Source organism: Bacillus rossius, chromosome 2, assembly GCF_032445375.1.
Source record: "Bacillus rossius redtenbacheri isolate Brsri chromosome 2, Brsri_v3, whole genome shotgun sequence".
NCBI lineage: Eukaryota > Metazoa > Arthropoda > Insecta > Phasmatodea > Bacillidae > Bacillus > Bacillus rossius.
In genome coordinates, this window is record NC_086331.1 from 113,872,653 (window position 1) to 113,898,072 (window position 25,420).

The window sequence follows — 25,420 nt, forward strand, 5'->3', positions numbered from 1 at the left end:
GAAACAACACAACGCTAAGAATGAACAAATAACACGGATTGCTGAGAACAGACAAAATGTTACACCAATAGGTTACACATAGACAAACGCCATTTAAGATAGTTTGTACGTCGCAGATAACCAAGACTTTCCCGTACAGAACATGTTGGGAACAAGCAGAAATTAGCTGCTGTAAACATCGCGGGAATCCTGCAGAAGGTAAAACACACAAACGAAACAACACAAAACGCTAAGAATGAACAAATAACACGGATTGCTGAGAACAGACAAAATGTTGTAAGGACGTAAACAAAGACAGCACAGACTAACTCAGTAGCGCAATTTAAAATGATGTGATGTGGCGGGGGTGTCTCTAAAAACCCACCGAGTTGGAATAAATTACATCAGCGATAAAAACGAGACGCGATAGACCAGAAGAACGAATAACCAGAGTACGAACAAAGAAAGTAAATATTAAAAAAAACGCGCGAGCTACTCAGGACGACAAGAAGACGACGGCGATGAAAGGTGTCGGGAAACACATAGACCTTGGGAAGGGGGGGGGGGGGGGGGGGCTGGTGAAACATGGACTCCCATTTGCGAGGACCGACGCTCGAATACTGACTTCGGTTCACCATGGTTTATTGGATGCTTCCTCTACATGGGCCATGGCCGAATCCTTCTGCCGTTTGCTTGAACTGTGTTGTTCGCGTCCGTCTGTAATTAACTCCATGTCGAAGACGAGAAGAAGCTTGAAGCCAGTTAAGCACGATATAATTATAACAATAGTTTTTTTTTGTGTATTGGAATCTGTGTGCGCCGTAACGAAGTTTAGTTTCATTTTGATTATTGACTGCGCGGCATTATGGTTATTTTAACAGCAGCTGAGGTCGGGCGGTAAGTTCTGCGTGTTCTTCGCCATGTGGAGATGGCGACGTGGACACTCCACCCCCGCGCGTGAGGCCTGTAGTCTGTCCGCGGTGCTTGTGCCGCGGTTGAACTGTTGTAGACTGGGTTCCCCCCTCCCCCCGCTTCTTCTCGTTCCACGCCGCAACCCCCCTCCTCCTCCCACCGCCCAGCCAACTCTATTTTTCTTTCTTTCACTGGAACTCAGCCATTGAATGGCAGCGCTATTCAGAGGGATTCGCTCGCAACAGCCGGCCAATTGGCCAGCGCGGCTGCGGTACAGCCTGGTGAGTTGGCGGCGGCTCGTGGCTCGTGGCTCGTACACGCTCTGTCCGCTGTCGCTGCTCTTACCGCTGTCTTCCAACAGCGCCGGTCACTGGCCTGCGAGACCTCTTTGGCCACGAAACACGTGTCCTTATGTAGGGACATGTGCATTTCGCGAAAAAGATTTACAGACTAGCTGGGAGTTAAAACACTTTAGCATCGTCTGTTTTTTCGTGATTGGTCGAGTTTCTTTCAGGTACAGGTCTACTGTCAGCGCACCAATCACAGTAATTCAGCGCGGACGCAAACTCTTGCTGAGTGGCTCGGTCAAATAAGGAAACGACTTCTCTCGCAGACGGCCGCCAATCACAAGGAAGAAACCGCTGGTGCGGGTATATCTTGTTGCAGTCTAATAGACGTCCAGATTTTTTTTCGTGAAAAATGCCTGGCCCTATCCTTATGAGCTGGGCTCTAAAACTTTTAGACATGTTCCAAATATTGTTTTTCCTGGCGTTCAGATTTGACTATATCTTTTTATTTTGGTCAATTTTGAACACATTCCCTCCCTATGGCGATCTTGTCACTGTACAGGGTTAGGGACCGGAAAAATTCGCCTTTTAAATTACCTCCAGGATAGATTCCACAGTCCTCTATATGTATACTCGGGTAAATATCACCTGCCCATTGGCTGCCTACTGGTGAAACGTCTCTACTTGCTAGCCTGTGATTCGGTAATTCATTAGTTGAAGGTTTCTCAGTGGTCCTGAGTATTCCCTATAAACTCCGTGCCAATAAGGGAATTAGCTTAGAGGTATACACATTTTAATTTTATCATATCGCGAAATTAATCTGCGAATTTTTCTGGTCCCTTACACCTCGATAATGATAGTCTGACAAATCAGCAAGCAGAATTGTGACTCGTCTGAAGAGTGCGTGGCAAAATGCAAGCCCGCATTTATGTGAGAGAGGCGAAATAATGTAGTGCAAAACCGGAAACAAATTGTTAGATTTTAAGAAGCACGTTGATTTACAGTCCTTTTAAATTTCAACAAAATTCGTAACACAACATAGAATGAAAAGCTTCGTAATATTGCCCGACTACAATGTAATTAAAGATATTGATTCGTTACCTTCAAATATATCTTAATTGTAAAAAAAACACGTAAATTTAAACAAATCAGCTAGAACAATATTAATGCAAAAGAAATGTATTATGTTATATTAAGCAATAAAAGGCGAACTGGAAATACATTTCTCACTTATTAAGTTTAATTTTTTAATTATTTTATTTTTAGTATTGCTCAGAGTGATACAAGTGTTTTGTTTATAATTTTGACATCTGAAAAAATTCGTGTCAATGAATTGAAACGATAGGATCACAAAAATAAATCAAATAAACTAGGTGGACGTTCCTTCTCGGGTTCCCGACTCACCAGCGAAAAATGTCCAGGGAATAACTTTCATCTTGAAACTGAAAAGCACGAATACGCAATATGATCTTTAGGAAATAATCATCACAGTAACGTCTCCCGTAGCAAGTATTTGTACCAGAAAAACACGTAGAAAACTAACTTATGACCATCTCCAGTAATTTACTATACGTTTTAACTCGTAGCTTGGGTGTGGCTTGCAGGGAGTAAGCTGAAATGACTCGTAAATATTTTGAATGTGAACATCATGAGCGGGAAAAAGACTAGTGTGCGCGCGCGCGCGCGCGTGTGTGTGTGTGTGTGTATGTATATATATATATATATATATATATATATATATATATACACACACTTAAATTTCCTTGTTTATTCATAAAAAACACGTCGTTTTCTTGCAATGTCCGCAAAGAACCTCCACATTAAATTCAGCTCACGCCTCTGAAATTTGACACCTGGATCACTTTTTTACCTAAAAAAAAAGAAGATAAATTTCACATTTTTTCAAGAAAGAGTCCCCAGTTCGATCCCGACGAGGGCAGTTTTATAAAATATGAATAAAAACTATTTCATAAAACTTAGAATTAGTACATGATGATGGCTTAACTAGCCATATTGCTGAGTAACTAACGAAGCCATAAAATGAAGCCTTGAGAGCCTTAGTAACGTGTAGCGTGTAACAACGTAACAACGCGTCCCACTCGCTGTATTTGTCGCAGACATACATAAGTAAATGAAGATGTACCGAGGTTAGTCGGCAGGAGCGAGGCTTGTAGTTGCAACACTTGCCGCGTGGGGCGCTGGTGGGCTGTGCCCTCTGCGTTCCAATCCGAACACACATTCGGCGAGATGAAGTGGTTCCTTGGCGCGCAACTCTTTGGTTGATTTATTTGTAGAGACGTGCAAAATTCGCGGATTCATTTCGCGATAGGCTAGCATCAAAACCACTATACCTTCGTACCGCTTCTGCGATTGGCCCACATTTTATCCGGGGAACTGTGAGCCAATGGGAAACACTAAACCAAGAAATTGCCGAATTACGGACAGCCTAGTTGAGACGTCTCACGCGTCAGTAGCCAATGAACAGGTGTCATTTCCGCGAGTATTTAAAGGACTGTGGAGTCTATCCTAGAGGTCAATGAATCCGCGAATTTTGCAGGTCTCTATTTGTTATTGTTCTTTTTCGAAGTGAAACTTCTTTGGGCGCGATAAGAGTAAAATTCCTATTCCGAATTTTACTACAACGTTTTCGTGAAACATGGTTGTGTAACGTTTCTGACGCGAAAAGGAAAGAGAATAGGGACTTGTTTCTAATCTTTGTGTAAAATGGCATTTCAATATTTGAAGTAGTTTACCAATAATTAACACTGTAATGATTTTGTTAGGTTAGGTAAGTGGCATTTAAAATAAAATACTTAGATTTGTGTAGACGCTCGGTTAGGTTAGGTTATCTACGTTTAAAACATTGTAACGTGTGAACGGTTGCTTACGTACATTTCGTATTTTAGTTACCATAAAGCTGTAATATCAATATTAGTGTAAATACCGAGGAAATAAATTCAAATATTTAACTGATATTTTGACTACAATGTTTTTTTATTTTTATCCTTTAAATACTTTCCTTAAATCCTATTAATACTATAAGTATTTTTATTAAATTTTCTTCTTTCTCTCTTTCTCTCTCTGCCGTCTTACCCCTTACAATATACCTACGAGTCAAGGTTTGAATTTCTAAAGAAGTTTCACTTCTATCGCGTGCATTGAGTTACACGCGCTGTTTATTAGCGTGTTGTTAATTCCCGGCCACATTCGCCATGTTGGCTTATTTATTATCTTGTAATTACTGCTATCTGAGTGCTTTTCCAGTCAATTCATCACCATAACGAACTTGCTTTTTATGTTTCGTCTGAAAAATTCCCAATTGATATTGTAATAGCAGAGAAAAGTCATGAAAGTGTTTGTAGTTTTGTTATTTTATAGATAGAAAATATTTTTAAGTAAATGTCTGTTGGGAAAATGTTTGATCCAACAACAAATTCAAGAGAGCTTTCTGAATAAATGTACAGGAAAGTCCCGTAGTAAATAGAAATCACGAGGAAATGAAATGAACCCCGCGTGCGAGACGGCGCATTAAGGTCGACATGCTCGCTCCACTAAGCGCATCAGCGCCGAAGAGGCGTACTGAGGAAGTCGGGAGCCAGCGCGAGGCCACTGCGGGGCGGAAGCGACTGTACCGGCAGAAAAAAAGTCCGTTAAGGCGTGCATGCACGTTCTGGGTAACAAGATAAGAGCGTGATCGGCTCCGCTTCTACCTGGGCCGGCAGCTGTGTCGGCCCGAGTCAGCCGTCAGCCGGCCGGCCGGCGAGTCTGGTTACCTCCGCCGCGCCGGGCTGCCTCACCTCCCCTCTACACCAAACACCGTGGGCGACACTTCAACACCAACTATTTTACACGAGAAGGCTAAGATGTACATCAAGTTCTGTCCTTGCCCGAACACGCCCGAATATTCACCTTCGGCCGACCTCGGGATTTGTTTTATTTTTGCGCAGGAAAAATGAATTCAAATATTAAAAGTGGTCGGTTAGGTTTGCTACATTTAAACACTTTAAAACACTATGAACGGTTAGTTAGGTTAGTATAGCTACATTAAAATAAACAGAGAAATATAAATATATATAAATGAACCCGAGGTTGGCCGAACGTGAATATTCGGGCGTGTTCGGGCAGGGACAGAACTTGATGTACATCTTAGGCTTCCCATTTTACACACCACTCAGTTACCTGTATTTCTACCTCTTTGTTTTGGTCAGGTCTGCACACTCCGTCCGCTGAAAACTGCTTTGCACAGAAACTGCAAGTGGTGCAAAATTTTTTTTTTTAAGTCGTGTACATTATTTCGAAATTGGTAGGGGCATGCATATTTCGCGAAAAGATTCCGAGACTAGCTGAAAGTCTAAACAATGTAGCACCGTCTGTGTTCGGTGAATGGATGAGTTTCTTTCAGGTCCATGTCGATTGTTACAACACCAATCACATTAAGTCAGTGCGGAATCAAGCGCGTCCAGAGTGGCTCGGTAAAGCAAGATGACTTCTCTCGCAGACGGCCGCCAATCACAAGGAAGAAACCGCTGGTATGGGTATATATCGTTGCAGTCTAGTAGACGTTCAGGTTTTTTTTTTCGCGAAAAATGCCTGCCATTAGAAATCGGCGATACGTGACCGGTTCAGTGTCCTCAATAGTGACAAAATAACTTGTTTGGCCAAACTTCAGTTGAAGCCTTTTTTTTCTTTTGAAAGCCTCATTTCGAACTAATAAACTAAAAACATTACCATGTCTTTAAAAAGTCTCTCGTGTGAACTAGAGCACCTTTTTAAGTCTAGCTGAATCGGAAAACAACTAAAAGTGTTTATAAATTAATGGAGTGTAATTATTTCAATCGCTAGTCGTGTTCGAGATGCACCAAGAGAGTCGTGTTTGATCAGGAGCGTTCAGATGGAAACAAGGATGACAGCAGTTTTTATTATTATTATTATTATTATTATTATTATTATTATTAGAAACGCGATCGAAATGGCTGCCGTCCATTTCCCTAAGAACAGGTAATTGCGTTTCTGAGACGGATTTCGCCAGACAGTTGTTCGCTCATAAAGTCATAAGTAGGGACACCTGTATTTCGCGAATACATTTCGTGTCAAGGTATTTCACAAAATACTGTAGCTTTTCTCCTGTGGTTATTGGCTGAGGTCGGTGAGAGGTGTAGTCCCGCTCTTGACCGGGCCAATGAGAATGTGGTCACCGTACTGCTGCACCCTCACAATTTGCCATGACTCTTAGAAAAAGCTACAGTGTTTTGTGAAATGCCTTGACATGAAATAAAATCGCGAAATACAGGTGTCCCTACTCATAAGCGTTGCCGTGATGTCGGCGTGATGTCGGCGTGATGTCGGCGTGATGTCGGCGTGATGGCGTGATGTTGTCGAATGTCCGGCGGTACCCTCAGATGGCTCGGAAGCAGCAGACTGGTTGAAGGAGACTTGAGAGACCGCCGCGTCGGCTTGATGCGGTCTCGCGGCAGCCAGCTGCACCAGAAGCCGTCTGGAGTGGCGGCTGCCCTAGTTTAACCCGCCCCGCAACACCGCCGAGCGAATAACCGCACAGAGGCGGATCCTTTGATATCCGCGCCCGGATGTTGATTGGCTGAGAGCGCTGTCGCCACGGCATGTCGCGCGAGGTATCTCATATGCGCTGTTCCGTCGGATCCCATTTTGGTCAATTTCCCGTCTGGCTGCAACATACAGAGTTTGCAACGTTGCATATTAGGATATTACTAGAGCAACGGAAATTTCGCGGATTAATTTAGTCGCAAGCTAGAATGCAAACCTCCACACTGTCGCACTGTGTTCATGATTGGACCGCAGTTATCTGCACACGCCCCTCTACGACCGTGAGCCAACGATGACCAGCTAGGAGAGAAGTAAACGAATCATGTAGTGCCAAATAACAAGGATAAAAATGTTCTCGCTAAGAAATCAACCAATGGGAAAGTAAACATGGGTCGAGCACACCTATAACTTTGAATTCTATCCTGAGGCCAGAGGAATCCGCGAAATTTCCGGGACTCTAGATATTACATATCATTACTGTAATATTTCGTTGACAAAATATTGACAAAATAATGTATGTATAATAAACGAATATTGATTTTTTTCTGTTGCGTGTTTCATTCCGTAACAATAACGTTAAGAAAACTTAAATTTTTTTCCTTTTCTACAGCGTCGAGGATACCAGCATTGTTTGTGGGTCTTGGGTTCGGTTGGGTATTTGAAATAAATATATTTAAAAAAACGGAAACTTTAATTATACCCGGTTTTTCTGCATTTTCCAACCTATTAGGTGTTATTTAATAAATAGGCTATAGCCAACTTCAACATTCTAAATGATAAGCTAATTGTCATTACTAGGTCCGATTAATGACGAGTGTTTCGATGCTAAAAAAATGCTTACTTATACAATTAGTGAACGTGATTAGGTAAAAAAATGTACAAAAGGACAGAAACATCATGTTTAAGGTTATAAAAGTCCATGGCCTTGTTTTTGTTTCTGTAGTTTTCTATTGGCTGGGGATTGCGAGCAGTTGCACCAACTGCCTTTAAAACACGTCGTTCCCGCAAGTTCGCTGCCAACCTCTGCAAATGATGGCTAGAGACCTGCAAAATTCGCGAGTTTCGATGGCCTTCAGGAGAGACTGCACATACCCCTGTACACTCGGGAAAAATAGCGCAAGTTCATTGGCTGCCGACTTGTAAGTCGTCGCAGCTGGTTTGTCTGTGATTCGATCCTTCTTTGGTTGAGGGTTTATAACTGGTTGAGATTCGTCCAGATGAACAGTAAGTCAGTAAGCCAATAGCAAAATTATCTAAGAGGTATATGTGTTTGAATTCTAGCCTATCGCCGAATGAATCCGCGAATTTTGCAGGTCTCTAATGATTAGGGACCGTAAAAATTCGCGGGTTCAGTGACCTGTAGGATGAACTCCATAGTTCTACGTACACTCGGTCAAATGCCACCCACTCATTGGCTGCTGTCTTGTGAGACGTTCCAGCGTAGCAGCCTGTGATTCGATAAAGCTTTGGTTGGGTGTTTCTCATTGGCCCATAGTAATCCAGGTGAGTTGTGAACCAATAGCAGAGGCAGCACTGAGGTATAACGATTTGTATTTTAGCCTATCGCGAAATGAATTCGCGAATTTTTCCGGTCTCTTCTAATGATGGCATGTCGCACAGCCTGTGGCGCTGACGGGAGAGATAATGGCGAAGGGGATCGGGGCCCACATTTTCGCGCGACCGCCCAACTCAGTCGTCATACCTGAGACGTGACGTCACTGCAATAGCGGCGAGTGACAACCTGTTTGCCCTGCCAGTGTGACACGCTCGCTTGTGACCACAGAACTGCCTGCCTTCTATCCAACCACCGAGGCTGTTTCAAGGTTTATCCATGCAAGAAGGCATCACTTTCTGTCTGAGATCAAATAACAAGGAAATAGTTTATTGACGTTGCTACGTTCAATTAAATCATCCATTTCCATTTATAAGATTTATTGTATTAATTTTTTTTTATAAAATAAAAGGAAAAACTTAGGGGTAATCGAGGAAAAAACGGGAAACTAGGTGCGCTGTGTTGAAAAATAAAATATTCTTCCTATCCTTAGTTACTGGGTGTTAGAAGAAATCAGTTTTAAAATGCCATTTTAAAATCGGCGATCTTAGTTGCAAGACGATCGTCAGTAGTATTAGCAGTGAGAATAATGGCGTCTACCATGCCTGATGAACCTATGTAATTTAGTTCGTTAGACATAGAAAAAAAACTTGAACTGGTTCACATGAACTAATATCTAAACTGGATATCTTGCTGAGTACACTCCAAATATTTCAACTTTCAAAACAAAACAAAAAAAAATTTGGTTGTCTGTAAATTCGGTTTACGGACGATAGTTTAACGTGACGTCATAACAAAACATTGATGAAATGATTGCATACTTTTATGAATAAAATTTAATCATTTTTATTGAATTATCACTATTTAGTATGGATACAAAGAAGGAGTGAAGTTAAATCTATAATTTAATTGATAAATTTACTTTTATATGCACTCATTAATTCAAACATGTTTATTACTTTAACGAAAAGATTATTTTAACTATAAATTTTGAATGAAAGTGATTGTTTAATTGGAATGTTCAACTGGCTCCATAAAATAGTATATTCCCTTGCACGTCGGTTAGGCGGTTCAACTTGATATTAAAATTTCTAAATATTTTTTTAAATCCCTTTTTATGTTTCTTTTTGTTTATTGCTCTTTATTTTGTAAAAATGGAAAAATGGAAAAATAACCAAAAAAATTAATTAATAAAAAAATAGTTTAGATAAAGTACTAAATATAAAATCTACTTTTGAAAAGCCCGCCTTAACCTATTTAATATAATAGTAGATTCATAGGCCAATCGAGTGGAAGAGCGATAGATGCGGCGCAAACGTACAATGAGCGTAACGAGACAATGAGCGTAACGGGACAATGAGCGTAACGGGACAATGAGTCATCCTTTTTCGTGCGTGAAGCCGGCCTTCATCGATTTATTAGACGTTGCCACGTCAAAAACAGTGTTTTATTACTAGGGACCGGAAAAATTCGCGGGTTCAATGCCCTGTAGGATGAACTCCTTAGTTATACGTACACTCGGTCAAATGTCACCCACTCATTGGCTGCTGTCTTGTGAGACGTCCCAACGTAGCAGCCTGTGATTCGATAAAGCTTTGGTTTGGTGTTTCTCATTGGCCCAGAGTCATCCAGGTGAGTTGCGAGCCAATAGCAGAGGCAGCACTGAGGTATAACTATTTGTATTTTAGCCTATCGCGAAATGAATTCGCGAATTTTTCCTGTCTCTATTTATTAGTTACTCGTGGGAACATATTGAGTGATGTCCCCGCCATTTGACTTCGTCGCCTGCAACCGAGACTGCCTGTCCTTCCCTCCAGTAGCTCCAGCCGGGATGTTGCCTCCAACCAGGACGACGAGCACACTGCATCGGGACTTGGAACACTGGCCAGCGAGTCCTGCCGGGGTCGGGACTCGAACCCAGGCCGCCGTGGTGAGAGGCGAGTTGTCTGACCACTACTCTTGCTGCTTGGACGGTCCCCGACTGACAAAAAAAACAGTATAAAACACCAGAGTACATATTTTATTTCGTGAACAGATTTTTAATGATTCATAAATTGAAACTTCAATGGTAAGTAACCACACGAAAAACAATTCGACTAGATTCAATTTTTAAAAAAAATGTAGAAGTGCGTGGGGCAAAATGACGTAAAAATTGCTGAAAGACTGAATTCAGAGAAAAATTTCGTATACAACTAACACTTGACTCACAACATTTTTTAATTTTATTTAGGCTACTGCCTTTCTTAGAACTAAAAGGTTGACCACCACTAGCACAAAAACTCAATTATTGTTATATATTAGGTTGGTAATAAATATTTTACTTTCTTCCATTTCGTAACTCTCATCCAGTTCTCGTTCCGGTTTCATTTTAGAGCCAATTACTCATTTCTTATTTTGTTTGGCTATTTTCTACATCAAATGGATGATTTTGGTAGAAAATGAGGCTGTTTCACTAATCATTATTCACTATGCACAATTTTTGTCGTAATGTTTTTTCTCAGAAATAGCGTCGACAAACAAAATAAAACTATAATTAATTACCTTAATTACAGTACAGAGATTAACGTTTGCTCTTTTAGCAGTTTAAAAACAAAATAAAGGATAGGCACTATTTTGTTTCATTCGTAAAGTATGGACTCTTTTTAAAGCCTTCAAGATAGGAATAAGAATTACAAGCTGACATTGGATATTATATTCTCAAAAATAGATATAGCAATTTTTTTTTCTGGAATATACAAATAGTTAAGAAAGTTTTAAAAATTGAACTTACAGCCTTGAAAAAAAATATTTGTGTAGAAATCATTAATTGTATTACTCTAAATTTGTTAGAAATTAGGTAATACGGCATTGTTCGAACATTTTAACTTCTTTTGCCGATACCATCAAATACCTTCACTTAGCACAAACCATCTTCAATACGAAATGAGTTACTAGTGCTCCAAATATCTGCTTGAAATGAGTAAGAAACCAAATCATAAACCATCTCTTTTTTAACAATTTTTTTTTAATTTTCTGTGGTTTTGAAACATTGTTTGCCCTGTAGGTGAAAATTATAATTTTAATACCCAGTTTACGTCATAATGCTTTTTAAATGGCATTTATGGTATCTTAAACTATCAGTGAGGTTATGAAGTATGCTGTTGTCGGTACGGCGTTGACGATATTCAAGTTAAAAAAAAAAAAGTCGATATAGATTTTAAAAATGCACCTCTTATATTTGAATCAAAATCAATTAAATATTTCAACAACATCAAATTGTTTGCAGTAACTACACTAGTTAAGCTCAGTAGTTTCGCTTTAACGAAATGCTGTGTCAGGATGACTGAAGTCTTGTTAGGTAACAGTTACAGTTTCAGAAAATAACAATTTTTTAAAAGTTTTTTTTTTAGATGAAATTGTTTGGTGTAACAATACAATTGTAATTTTACTTTGCTTTGTGTAAACCGCAAGGTGTGCAGTGAGGTGTGTGTCTCGTTTCGCGCATCGCGGCCACAAGAAGCGTGTTCGTGCGCACCAGATGCAGCAGCAGTGCAGGCCAGTTCTTGTTGGGTGTGCGCGCAGGCCTCATAGATATTTTTTCCTATTGATTCTGTGGGCTTGTCGGCACCGCGCGGTCGTCAGCCGGTGGGCCGCGAAACATGGCGCCTGGACGCGTGCTCTCTCGGCCGGCGACCGTCGCTAGTTCTAGTTCCTCCTAGTTCCTCCCGGCCTGCTAGCTGCTCCCTCGCGTGGACATGCGGGCAATAGGGGTGGAGTCATTTACACGTTAGAGACACTAATATCCACCACGTTCAAAAGTTAACTTTACTGCGAGGGACTGCCTCAATCGTACTAACTTACCTCTCCAGCAGTTGAATTTAACGTATCCTTTCTACTAGGATCAGCCAAAACACAAATTTCACATGTAAAGTATTCCAAAAAACAACAAAGTAATAACATATTAACATGATCAGCTTGTAATCGATCGCAAATTTTAACATTATGAAGACCTATACGTGTACAACTAGGGCCAGAATTGTAGTACTAAGAGGGCCAGTTTAAATACTTTTAATATAAAGTGGGTCAAGTTATCATTTTAACAGCTCTCAATACATGTTATGTTATTCAGGCTCACGCACTTCACTGTAAGTTAAGATTGTGATTAATTGCGAAAATATTTTGCTGCAAAATAACCACGGGAAAATCCTTACAACTCAGTCTTTTGTTTGGGAGGCTCCCTAGCAAACCACTGGAATCGCACTCGTGAGAACCAGGGGTTCGATTCCTGTCCTTACATCATGAGTTACGTTTGTAATGTTTGTCCGGAACCACTCCAGACACTCTCATCCTCGATCGACAACTAATTCCTCCCAATGTGCGTGGTAATCGTATGTTGTGACCTCATTGACACATTGTTTGTTGCACCGTGGAGACGACACATCTCGATGGTTGTTAGCTGATGCGCGCGCATTCGGTGTCTACAGTTCACACAGAAAACGTCGCCCCACCACAGTGCTGCAAGAAGCTGAAGGGACAGGATTCGATGTTCTTGTTACGTCCGGGCCGTGCCACGCCTACCACGTGACCAGGACAAGGATATCGCCTGATTGTTGTCTTCCGCGCGCGGGACCTACACTGGCTTGCGATTTTCGCACGGACGTCAACGATGCTTTGTGCATTCGTTTTAAAAATGGCACCCAAAAAAAAAACACGTTATGTAAAAAAATTTTAATGCGAAGTGGTTATTTGACAAATAACATTAATAATGCTCTAATAATGACACATCGAACATTAAATGTATTAGATGTGGAACACGAGTTGCGATACAAATCGCGCCAACTGCAACCGCCATCCCATGACTCGCATTTCTAACAGTTGTGTTGCCGACCTGGCCGTTCTACGCAGCCTATGTCCCACAGCACGTGTGGGTCTCCTTTTACGAGTCGCGGAGTGCATACCTACCACCAAGGTCAGCTGGTTCCAATCCCTATGGGTAGAGACCTGTAAAATTCGCGGATTCATTTCGCGATAGGATAGAGTCCAAAGACTTTTGACATTATTTTGCTTCAGTGATTGGGCCACAGTTTATCTGAAGGACTCTGGGCCAGTGAAAAATCTTTAACAGAAGAATTAGCGAATCACGATCATTCCAGTCAACAGGTGTTACGAGTCGGTAACCAATCAGCAGATGTAATTTGCACGTGTGCATAGAGGATCATGGAGTCTATCCTTTAGGAATTTGAAATCGCGAATTTTACAGGTCTCTACCTATGGGTAGGGACACCTGTATTTCGCGAATACATTTCGTGTCAAGGTATTTCACAAAATACTGTAGCTTTTCTCCTGTGGTTATTGGCTGAGGTCGGTGAGAGGTGTCGTCCCGCTCTTGACCGGGCCAATGAGAATGTGGTCACCGTACTGCTGCACCCTCACAATTTGCCATAACTCTTAGAAAAAGCTACAGTGTTTTGTGAAATACCTTGACATGAAATGTATTCGCGAAATACAGGTGTCCCTACCTATGGGTAGGGACTGGAAAAATTCGCTGTTTGAATGACCTCTAGGATGGACTCCACGATCCTCTATGTACGCGGGAATATTACACCAGCTCATTGGCTACTGACTCGTGACACCTGCTAACTGGGATGCTTATGATTCCATACTTCTTACGTTGAGGGTCATTCATTGGCTCACAGTCCTTCACGCAAACTGTGTTCCAATCACTGAAGCGGCAATAAGTTACACGCACTTGGATTCTAGCCTATCGCGAAATGAACCCGCGAATTTTTCCTGTCTCTACCAATGGGGCCACCCTCGGGATCTTCCTCAGGTCGGAAACGTGGGTTTTCTCGGGGCACATTCATTCCGCCGACTCTCCATCATCACCTCGCTGGGCCACGGTCGCGACCCGCGCGCACTGGTTGTCTGGACGTGCTCGCTCTGCTACTACCAGTGCTTGGAGTAGACTCGCCGACACACTCCGCGTCTACCCTGCTTTCTGCCTCCCGAGTGTTTCGCATGATAAATAACCTGGCTTAATCTTCCAGTAAAACACAACAATGCAACACAAAACATCGTTTTGTACTAGCATTTATTGACGCGTTTTTTCTGTTAAGATTTTCCAGTAAATATATTTTTTTCATAGAAATTTATAATCATACGAGTTTTTTTTTTCAGTACTTGCTTTGCATCTGAAGACATATTTAAAATTAAAAAGGTGTGCATGTTGGTTTTAAACGTAATAACGCATGCTTGTTGTTACATTAAAGTGTTCCAAAGGTTATGAAAATTCACATGGACGTAATTTTACTGTTATTTTACAATTTCTTATGTTAACTCTACCTTATAAAGAGGAATAATAATTAATTTTATGACAAGCTTAAAGTTTATGTTAGTTACACCAATATTCATAATTGGTCGTACAGCCATACCGCTTTGTGGGATGCGCTAAATATTTGTATGTATTAAGTATTTGTATGTTGATTAATATAATTTCACTTTGTTAGTACAGTACTTCCTAATAGACAGCTCACGTTCATATTAGCCTAATACGCTGTACAAACAGTCGTTGTTGTACGTTAACAATGAGTCAATGTAGCTGGTGATAAGAATATTGACCTTTATAAACTGCCGTTTCTTTGTTTGTTTGGCAGTGTATTTGTTCCTTGATACTGATTTTGAGTTTACGTAAGTATGAGTTACATTAGATTTGTCCTACAGCGTTTGATATCTTGTGTAGATCTAGGTGTCCTGTGTTGTGCTGTACGAACGTTCCGATTCATGGTTGGTTCGGTGGTCTCTTGTACACCTTTGAAAGTCTTAGGTGTCCGTCCGTCAGAAGAAACGTTTCTGTCGTTGGCCTGTGGTGACTGGTACTTTCCCTTCTGATACTAACAGTAATGCTACCAAGCAAACAAATGTAATTAGTTTTCAGTGATTCTCGAAACGCGTGTGACATGATTTAGGCTATGGACATCAGGAAGCGAATATTTTAAAACTGTGTGTAGAAACAGAGAGATGCAGCGTGTGTGGCTATCTGCAGCAGTTGGCCGCGCAAGCAGACGCAAGCAGACGCAAGCAGCCCAGGAACAATGATTTAATTCACGGAAGGTCGTTTCTCTGTTCCTGTCCGGAAACAAACGCACAGAAACGTATTCGGGCTCGCACTTCTGCTCGCGAGTGACTTATTCCCGCAATTTTGTACTGGACCACAAAAAGTGAGACAAAATTCTGTGTTACATTATAGGTAGGGACCGGAAAAATTCGCGGGTTCAATGACCTGTAAGATGAACTCCATAGTTCTACGTACACACGGTCAAATTTCACCCACTCATTGGCTGTTGTCTTGTGAGACTTTCCAACGTAGCAGCCTGTGATTCGATACAGCTTTGGTTGAATGTTTCTCATTGGCTCAGAGTTATCCAGGTGAGTTGTGAGCCAATAGCAGAGGCAGCACTGAGGTATAAATATTTGTATTTTAGCCTATCGCAAAATGAATTCGCGAATTTTTCCGGTCTCTAATTCTAGGCCTCGGCGAGGCTACGTGTCTGTTCTCACACACTTAGAAATCACTTCTATTTTCCTGGTTATTTGATTGCTAGAAACTGTTCTTCTACCTGCAGTTATTTTGCAGTTTTTGAGTCCTAGAAGTGGCGGACCCGTGCAGGCGCACCAAGTGTTCCTATCATTTCCACAAGGTGACTAGTGAAGAAGTGGAACAAATGAAGGTGTTGATAACTGACGTAATTTCGCTATGCTTACCAACCTTCACAGTGGGTGTTCAAACACAACACCACCGGCGCTGACGCATCTCGCCGCTCCCGTGTGAACCGCGCGCGCTGCGACGGCCCGCCCGCTTGTGCTCTCCGGGCAGTGTTGCGAGCGCGCGCGCTTCACATCGGCGCGTTCTTACGCATCGTCATGACTCCACGCGTATTAACACTGGAGTTGTTATCATTTTACTGCACGCGACTCATGACACAGGTGTGCTCTATTTATGGCTATCTTTGAAAAGAGAGTTTAATGTCCTAAAATCAAAGCTTTGTTATTCAAAAAATTCTCTGCAAATAGCGGTTTTAGCCTTTATTGACATTCGCATAAAAAAATTATATATATATTTTTAGCAATCATTCTATGGTACCACACATATAGGTAAGTGATCTGTAGAGAGCTGCAAAATTCGCGGATTCATTCGGTGATAGGCTAGAATTCAAACACATAAGTATACCTCTTAGATAATTTTGCTATTGGCTTAGTGTTCATCTGGACGAATCTCAACCAGTTATAAACCCTCAACCAAAGAAGGATCGAATCACAGACAACCCAGCTGAGACGACTTACAAGTCGGCAGCCAATGAACTTGCGTTATTTGCCCGAGTGTACAGGGGTATGTGCAGTCTATCCTGAATGCCATCGAAACCGCGAATTTTGCAGGTCTCTAGTGATCTGCTTTTAAATTATCGTTATAAGATTTAAAAACATAATGAAGAGTATTATTTCAATAAAATCTAGTTCATCAAATTCTGCGTGCTGCGTAGTACCACAGATAGGCGAGCCACTTAATGTCAAACCGAAGTTATTTTCGATATGTTGTACTAAACACTAAGAGCACGAAAACTGCAAATGGGAGAAAACAGAGGGCAATCCCTCGCCAGTTTAGGCGCAGACGTGCGGCGTGGTCGCGCAGCCAATCAGCGGCTGCCGCTGCTGCGCCGCTCCGGTTCCTCGAACCCGCCCGCCACGGGCGGAAGTCGCCGAGGCATGGCGCGCATTGAGCGCTTCCGGTCATGCGCCCCGGCGCTGCCGCCACTCTCGAGGTCCGTGTTTGACAGCTGTTGCCGCGCGTCCGTAACTGTGTTCACAATTACCACCAGCGTTACGTCTTACAGCTCGCGAATATCAGGTGGTGACAACACGTTCGGGAGAGCTAGAGTAATAAATGTAATGGGGCTACAAGCGATGAATAGATACCCGTGAATTTCGCGGATTCATTTCGTGCTATGCTAAAATTCAAATAATTATACCTTAGTGCTGATTCTGTCATTGGTTCACTGTTAATCTGGAGGACTGAGGGACAATTAGAGACCCTCACTCATAGAAATGTCGAATCACAGGCCACCCAGTCGAGACGACTCACAAGTCAACAGCCAATGAACAGTTGGCATTTGCCCGAGTGTGTAGAGGATATTGGAGTCTATCCTGCAGGTCATTGAATCCGCGAAATTCACGGGTCTCTAGCGATGAAACTTGTATGAAAGATCACCCCAATACTGGCACTGTGGTGGGTGCTTGTTAGGGAATGCAACTGGCAAATGTTGCTCGCAGTCTGGCGAGAATGCACATCAGAACACACAATCCTGTCCTGGGGCATGCGGTCTCAACACCAGACCAACCGCCCCGACATTGACGCTTCCGTAGGAACACGTTGATTATTTAAACTGCTCGCGAGTTTAAAAACAACGCAGAATATCCCCGGAAAGTGGTGAATTTATGGTGCAAGTTGTAACCTGCAACTCGCATACCGTCGTTGGTTTCATGTTCAGAATGGTTTTGATGGTAACATTTGTTTTTGCGTGAAGTTGGGAAATCAGGTAGTTTTATTAAGCATACTTGGTGTCAGTTTTTCTATGTTGCCATAACGGGGCAGTCGCACCTGTGTTTCCGTACCATGTGCGTCTCTGCCTGAGGACGGGAGCAGATAGCAGTTCCCGAAACGTCGCGTGTTTCTGTTTTAGAAAACTGTTGTGTTTGTTACGTCTTTTCGTTTTGCTGTGTTTTTGTCTCGTTTCAACTGTTGTGCTGAATTTTTTGGGTTCAGTATTTTTGTGCTGTCATCATTTGTGGGTTTTTTTCGTTCTGTTAGTCCATTTTTCTTTGTTTTTCTTGGTTTGTTGACCATATTCCTGTTGTGGAGTATTGTGTGGCGTTAAATCCTGACAACAGCAATTTTTTTGCTTAATTTGTGTTTTTTGTCATTTGTGTTTATTTCTGTAATTTTCTTCTACAGACATACATGTGCTAAGCAATGGCTAGAGACCTGCAAAATTCGCGGATTCATTTCGTGATATGCTACAATTAAAATAATTATACCTTAGTGCGGCTTCTGCAATTGGTTCACTGTTAATCTGGAGTAATGAGGGCCAATTAGAGACCCTCGCTCAAAGAAGTGTCGAATCACAGACACTCGGTCGAGACGACTCACAAGTCAGCAGCCAATGAACAGGTGGCATTTGCCCGAGTGTGTAGAGTGTAGTAGAGTCTATCCTGGAGGTCATTGAATTCGCGAATTTTGCAAGTCTCTAGCAATAGCGTATGTCTAGGGACACCTGTATTTCGCGATTTTATTTCATGTCAAGGTATTTCACAAAACACTGTAGCTTTTTCTAAGAGCCGTGGCAAATTGTGAGGGTGCAGCAGTACGGTGACCACATTCTCATTGGCCCGGTCAAGAGCGGGACGACACCTCTCACCGACCTCAGCCAATAACCACAGGAGAAAAGCTACAGTATTTTGTGAAATACCTTGACACGAAATGTATTCGCGAAATACAGGTGTCCCTACGTATGTCCAAAAGCCTACATCAAGTCGGGGCAGGTAGCGAGCACCAGGGGTTGTCGAGGGACATCATGCTGGGACTCGTCTCCCTAGGGACAGCCTCCGTGGTACAGCCCGCCGGAGCTAACGGCACCTGCCAGGGTGACTGACCCGGCTTTCTCTTCCTCTGGCCAATCAGGAGGCTTCCCTTCAAGGGTGCACGGGAAAAAAGTTTCAAACATAACTCTGTCTTTGTTGCAGTGATTGCTAGAGACCGGAAAAATTCGCGGATTCATTTCGTGATAGGCTGAAATTCAAACATGTGTACAAATTCTGCTGGTTCTGCTATTGGCTCGCAGTTTAACTGGAGCTCTCTGGGCCAATGAGAGATTATCGACCAAAGAAGCGTCGAATCACAAGCTACCAAGTGGAGACGCCTCACAGGTTACCACCCAATGAACACGCGTGTTTACTTGAGAAATGCAGAGGATAATGGAGGCTATCCTAGAGGTCATTGAATCCGCGAATTTTTCCGGTCCCTAGTGATTGCGCTTCAGTTTTTTACCTATCTATAGAGACCTGAAAAATTCGCGGGTTCATTTCGTGTTATGCTAAAATTCAAATAACTATACCTTAGTGCTGCTTCTGCCATTGGTTCACTGTTGATCTGGAGGACTGAGGGCCAATCAGAGACCCCTCACTCGAAGAAGTGTCGAATCACAGGCCACCCAGTCGAGACGACTCACAAGTCAGCAGCCAATGAACAGTTGGCATTTGCCAGAGTGTGTAAAGTATGTTGGAGTCTATCCTGAAGGTCATTGAACCCGCGAATTTTTCCGGTCTCTACCTATCTATTAATGTTTGTAAGTGTCGAAGACGTGGAATTTCAAAGTGATTGCAATAAAAGTGTGTATCTGCGGCGGCTGGGTCTCGGTCCTCCGGAGATCGCTGGTTGGTTGACCTGGATAGCCGCTGGTCGCTGATTGGCCGGACCCCGGTCACGTCCTGCCAGCTGGAACATATCACGAACACGTGTTTTAAGTTACATGGAACAAAAATCTGTCTCACTAATCATTCAGCTATCTCGTTCCAATTTGCGAGTTTTGAAAACGGAAAACGACATCAGTCTGCCAATAACACAGTCACTGCCACTAGATTTGCCAATAGTTAAAATAATGAGCTGAAGAGTCTAGAAATTTGTAATATTTTACAAAGAAAGTTATTTTTTAAAACTGGTTTTTACGATATGTGCACGTGAACCCGAGTTAAAATTATTAGGGTTTTTATAAGAACACATACTCTTCATTAGGTTTAAATTACATTTTTTCTTTCAGAATAAACATTTAGAACACGCTCAGTTATTATTTACTAAACTAACGAATATTTATTAATTATTGTGTCTTATTTAATCATAATATCCATGTAACAGTCTCTGAAAACTTCTTTCTGAGCTGAACCAGAGTAATATTAATATCACGGTAGCAAAAAATGTATCTGCACCGAAGACAGTAATATAACCATCTTACAATTGTTTCATCATTTGTGTGTATTTTTCACTGATTGAGAGCTATAAAATCTCTGAGCGCAAGTCTGTGTAGGCGTCGACTCTGAAGGTTTTGGTGGATCCTTCCGCGTCCAAGTGACGCCTTTTCTTGCCATGCGATTAGTTCTACTTCTTATGCAACATGCTTCCCGTTATCGTTGCGTTGTTGAGTGCAGAGATGTTAGTTTTCATGAAAATATATATTTTTGGGGAAATTTTCCAACGAGTTGCATTATTTTCCTCTGTTTACAGAAAAGTACACTCCTCTATGCTTTTTTTTTCTCTGGTTTCATGCCTTCTAAAATACCACTAAATATCATTAGCTGGCATATGCAAGTTGATTGTTGACACTAGACTATTCCAGTTTCCCATTTCAACTCAAACTGTGTCAAACAGGGAAAGAAAAGCATTGCACTGGTGTTTGTTAACATTTGAGAGTTGGTAGAGCCCGCGCTACCATACACCAACTGATAGAAAAAAAAATTTGTTTAAATAAATACTACCATAGCACAGAAAGGAAATGATTGAGTAACGTATATGAACCTATTTTAAATTATTATGAGAATTTATGTTGGTAATGAAAAAAAAAAGTCAGAAATATATGAGACAATTTTTATGGAATATTTCCGAAATAATTTTTTTTTATAAAATTCTCACTCACATTTACAGTTGAAGGGGTCACAGTGTTTAGCTGTACATCATACAAGTTATTATTATTCATTAATAACAAAATGTATGGTTTAATTATTTTGATGAACAATATATTTTAAAAAATATATTTGTTTAATTAAAGTAATGACGAATTAAATGACTCAAGATATTTTTTATTAATAACGTGCGTTTTTTTTTAGTTTAAAAAGTTAGTTATTTTTCTTTACGCGTTATTTTACGTATCGCTGAAGTGTCGAAGAAGGCGAAATCACAAAGTTCGCAACAGAGAAATACAATTTTAAAAAGGGAGATGAACAGCACAATTGAAAAGGCGTTTCTTTGAGGAAACTCGGAACAGGGAAACACTGGCACGGGAAGTCCGCTTCTTTTCCTCTGGTGAAGGGGCGGGAGAGAACTGCCATCGTGGAAAATGTGCATTTCTCCTGGCCTCCTCGGAACGGGAGAATAACGACCAGCATGGGAAACTACCAGCAGGGAAGAGCACCAATGCAAATTCTACCTGAATCTCTTACACACTCCACGGGATCAGTACAACAGTTTCGCTGTCAAGAGTTTTTGAGAAAGTAGTGTTCGGAATACGTCGGTAGGTAGCGGCCCAGCAAGTTATACCTGTGTTTAAAAAAGACTGGTGACTAGATGTGGCTGCAACTCAGAAATCAATCCAAAAGTTCGCGCTATAGAAGAAACAAATGTTTCCAAAATCGTACCGTGAGCTTGTTTTTAAGCGTTTAGTGTTAAGTAAAACGGATATGATTCCGCCGGTAGTTCTGCCGCTGTTTGGAGGAGACTCGGAGAATTCCCTGCGCCGCGCGGTCGAAGCTTGCTGGAGCTCTCGGCGAGGCCTTGGAGGGCGCCTTGAGGCGGTGGTGGTTGATGGAGTGGGCGGGGGGGGGGGGGGGTTGCGGTAGGTTGTGTCCAAGCAGGGGCGGCGCGCCAGCCATAGACACATCTGCAGCGACTCCAAGTTCCGCCTCCCCCTCCACCACCTAGCCACTGCTCCAGCTGAGCGCCTGACGGTCGCTAAGGCGTCGCTCACTGGTTCCATCGCGACCTCCGCTCATCAGCCCCATTTTTATCTTCAAGGTTGTGCACAACCGCGTGACCTTTTCGACGCCTCTTCTTATTTCACATCCAGGGATGTCCGAGGGTCGCATTGCATTTCAAAAGGCACAGCGGCGCCGTCTCAATGTTGCGTTCTGCCCAACTTCTTTTTTGGTTCCAACAACATTTGGCGCGTTACTACGGGTGATTTTCTTCAATTCTGATGCGCTTCACGAGTCGCGATCACGGTCAGACTATCCCATCTCGGTTCTCCACAGGATCCTACAGTTACCCCTCGGTATAGACCATAGTCAGGGCTGTGTACTTCCCGCGAAAAGATTTCCAGACCAGCCATGTGTCAAAACTTTTGTAGCATTATCTGTGGATCGTGGTTGGCTGGATTTGTTTCTGGTACACTAATCACAGCCACCCAGTGCGGAAGCGAACGCTTCCTGAATGGCCCGGCCCAATAGGGCAATGGCTTCGCTTGCAGACGAGCGCCAATTACAAGGACACAATCGCTAGCACGGGCATAACCTCACTGCAGTCTAACGGGCGATCAGCAGGGCCATGCATTTTTAGCGAAAAAAAATTCTGAATGCTCAATAGACTGCAAAAAAAAGGAATCCGGCGTCAGTGGTTTCTTCCTTGTAACTGAAACCGTCTGCAACATGAGCTATTGCCATATTCGACCAAGCCATTCAGAACGCGTTTGCTTCAACACTGAATGCATCTGATTCGTGTACCAACAGATAACAGGTATCTGAACGAAACCCAACCAATCACGAAAAACAGCCGATGCCAGATTGTTTTAACTCTCAGCAAGTCTCGACATATTTTCGCGAAAAATACATGCTCCTATTAATGAGTATTCTTAAAAGTTGTGATTGCATATGGACAACTTGAGTATAGCCTGGAGTGAAAAGAATCCGCAAAAAAAAATTGGCTCTAATTATGTGACTTCAACGAAAATAAACAGCGGAAATTTAATTATGAGGTGACTGTGGGGAAAGGTTAGCATTGTAGATGTCTATGCTAATACATTTTTTAAAGAACATGAATCACTTGGACCTTATTTAAGCAATGAAAACTGCAGACGTTTGTTTTGCTTGCATTGTTATGGTAGTTTACCCCTACCTAACGATTTTGCCTCTAAACGGCAGGACATCTGCGAAACGTTCAAGTCAAGAGGGTTGTATAACACTCAGGTATTGAATACTCCTATAGCTACAAGAGAATCGCTGATGGCCACGTGCTTAGTAACAGCTAAACGAACGGCTATTGGGCGCTGATGCGGTCATCCGCCGAGGTCCGCGATCAGATACGAATGATGTCATTTTCATTCCCCGAGTATAAATAGGGGTGTCCTGATAAGATTCAAGCAGAAGGTGCCTGGCGGGCGGCTAGGCGAAAGCTTACACCACCGCTCCGAAGATATCATCAACTCAACGTCACACGACAACACCACGACGCCCGAGGACGAGTCGGGACTTAGAAGATTCCGGGACCGCCGCGAAACAAGACCGACTGCGAGGGAGAGCCGAGATCCAGCAACTCTACACCAGGGACGTCTCGCGGTGCTTCAACCACGCCTCCCGAGACTGTAGTGACGCCCGAGGTCGAGGTGGGACTTAGAAAATATCTAACACTGTAAGTCGAACTTCAACGTATGTTTGTGGTTTGGAACTTAGCCGCTGGCGACGGTAAGGAAGAGACGGACTTAGCCGCAGACGCAAAGACGTACAAACTCTCTAACAGTACTCTCCGTGAGCGAGTAGGGACTCGCTCGGCGAGTAAATTGTGGGAAGCTGCTCTTCAAATTTAGAGTCCTCAGGTGAAGGCAAATACCCCCTGGAGGTCTGGAGGGCTGAGGGCAGACTTTCGTTTTTGGGTCACTCGCTCAGCGAGTGACAAGCGAGCGAGTCGGCGCACAAGGTGCGCCCGTAGAGTTAAACGTCGTCACCGAAGGTAACATAGGTAAAGTGGCAGCAAGAACAACTAACACCGGACGAGACTAAGAACCTAGAGTATGAAGGAGGTAGAGATGTAACTTCAAATAACAAATGCTGTTGTACTTGTTCTGTTTAACGGAATTGTAAAGACGCACTTCATAGATTGTAGGCGTTTCGCCACTAGGGACGTATATTGTATGAGTGCGAAAACAATTAGTTACAGCTGTGGTCTAATCCCAACTTGAAAATTAAAAATAAGTGTGTGTAAATGTTGACTGGACAAATGGATACTACCAGTGTGATAAAGCCCAATTTAAATTCATTTAAACTGCGTGTTTATGTTGAGTGTTTTGAGTAATGACAGGTGTTTATTAATTATAGGTCAGTCTTCAGAATATAATCTGGAAGAATGTTTGGGTATTTATATTTTGTTTAGTATTTATAAATACTCCTTCTGTTTACAGAGTCTTGCAAGCCGTATCCTGTTAAGCGATACTTCGCGACGGACGTTCACGGCTACCTAAAGTGCCAAGTTTACATTTGTGTCATCTGTAAATCTTGTTCTAATAAAAAAGTTTATTACACCAAACTGTTTAAGTTTGATCGCAAGTAAACCTAAGCCATTTCTCCTTTGACATCTCTTGAAGAGCTGCTACAGGAGAGATAACAACCTGTCAACTGGAATGCTTGTGATTCGCTGTTTTTTTTTGTTTAGTATTCTTCATTGTATTAGGGTCATTCAGTTAAACTGTGGTCTAATCACTGAAGCAGCATGAAGTTGAACTAGTTGGGATTCTAGCCTATCGCGAGATTAATTTTTCCGGTCTCTACGCATTAGTGGATGCGAGTGTCGCATCCTTAGAAACCTCGATTTTAGTGGACGCGTGTAGGGATGTCGATGCATCCCTTGTGAGAATTCGGAAGCAATAAAAAGATGGCCGCGTCCACTACGATGCATTTCTAGTGGATCCCATAGATAAGGAATCTATTAGGCTTGTATTCGGATACAGCTCAAGTGTCTCCCTCTTTTCATTGATTAATGCCCAGGGCCGATTTTGTTTCTTCGCTGGCTGATATTAAGTGCATTCCTGTTTCTTTGACTGGGTTGTATATTCGTCCTATTTAGGTCCAAGCAATATACTAATATGAGGTAGTTGAAGTCCGCCATCTGACCAGTTATTTTTGCAAAAGTTCCTGGTCTCTGTAAATTTGACAATGTTAACAGTTCAATTTATCACAAAATAAAAATACGCTACACAGCTAGCATAGAAGTGTTTTCAGAAATCATACCGCATCAGCAGGATCGGTAAACAAGGTCATTATTCATATAATATGTTTAGTTCCTTCAACAGTCTCACGGTGAAAATCTGCTCTTCGGCTTAGTTTTATTTTAATTTTTTCTAATAAT

The 25,420-nt window shown here is 42.2% G+C and overlaps 1 long non-coding RNA gene across 1 annotated transcript in view; it reads right to left on the minus strand.

Annotated features, from left to right (window-relative positions):
* Positions 1-18,444: 18,444 nt before the first annotated feature.
* Positions 18,445-25,420, minus strand: part of LOC134529639 (uncharacterized) — a 201,350-nt gene continuing 194,374 nt past the window's right edge. The window contains exon 3 of the long non-coding RNA XR_010074649.1: positions 18,445-19,816. This is a non-coding gene — a long non-coding RNA (uncharacterized LOC134529639). The remainder of the gene's footprint in view (positions 19,817-25,420) is intronic.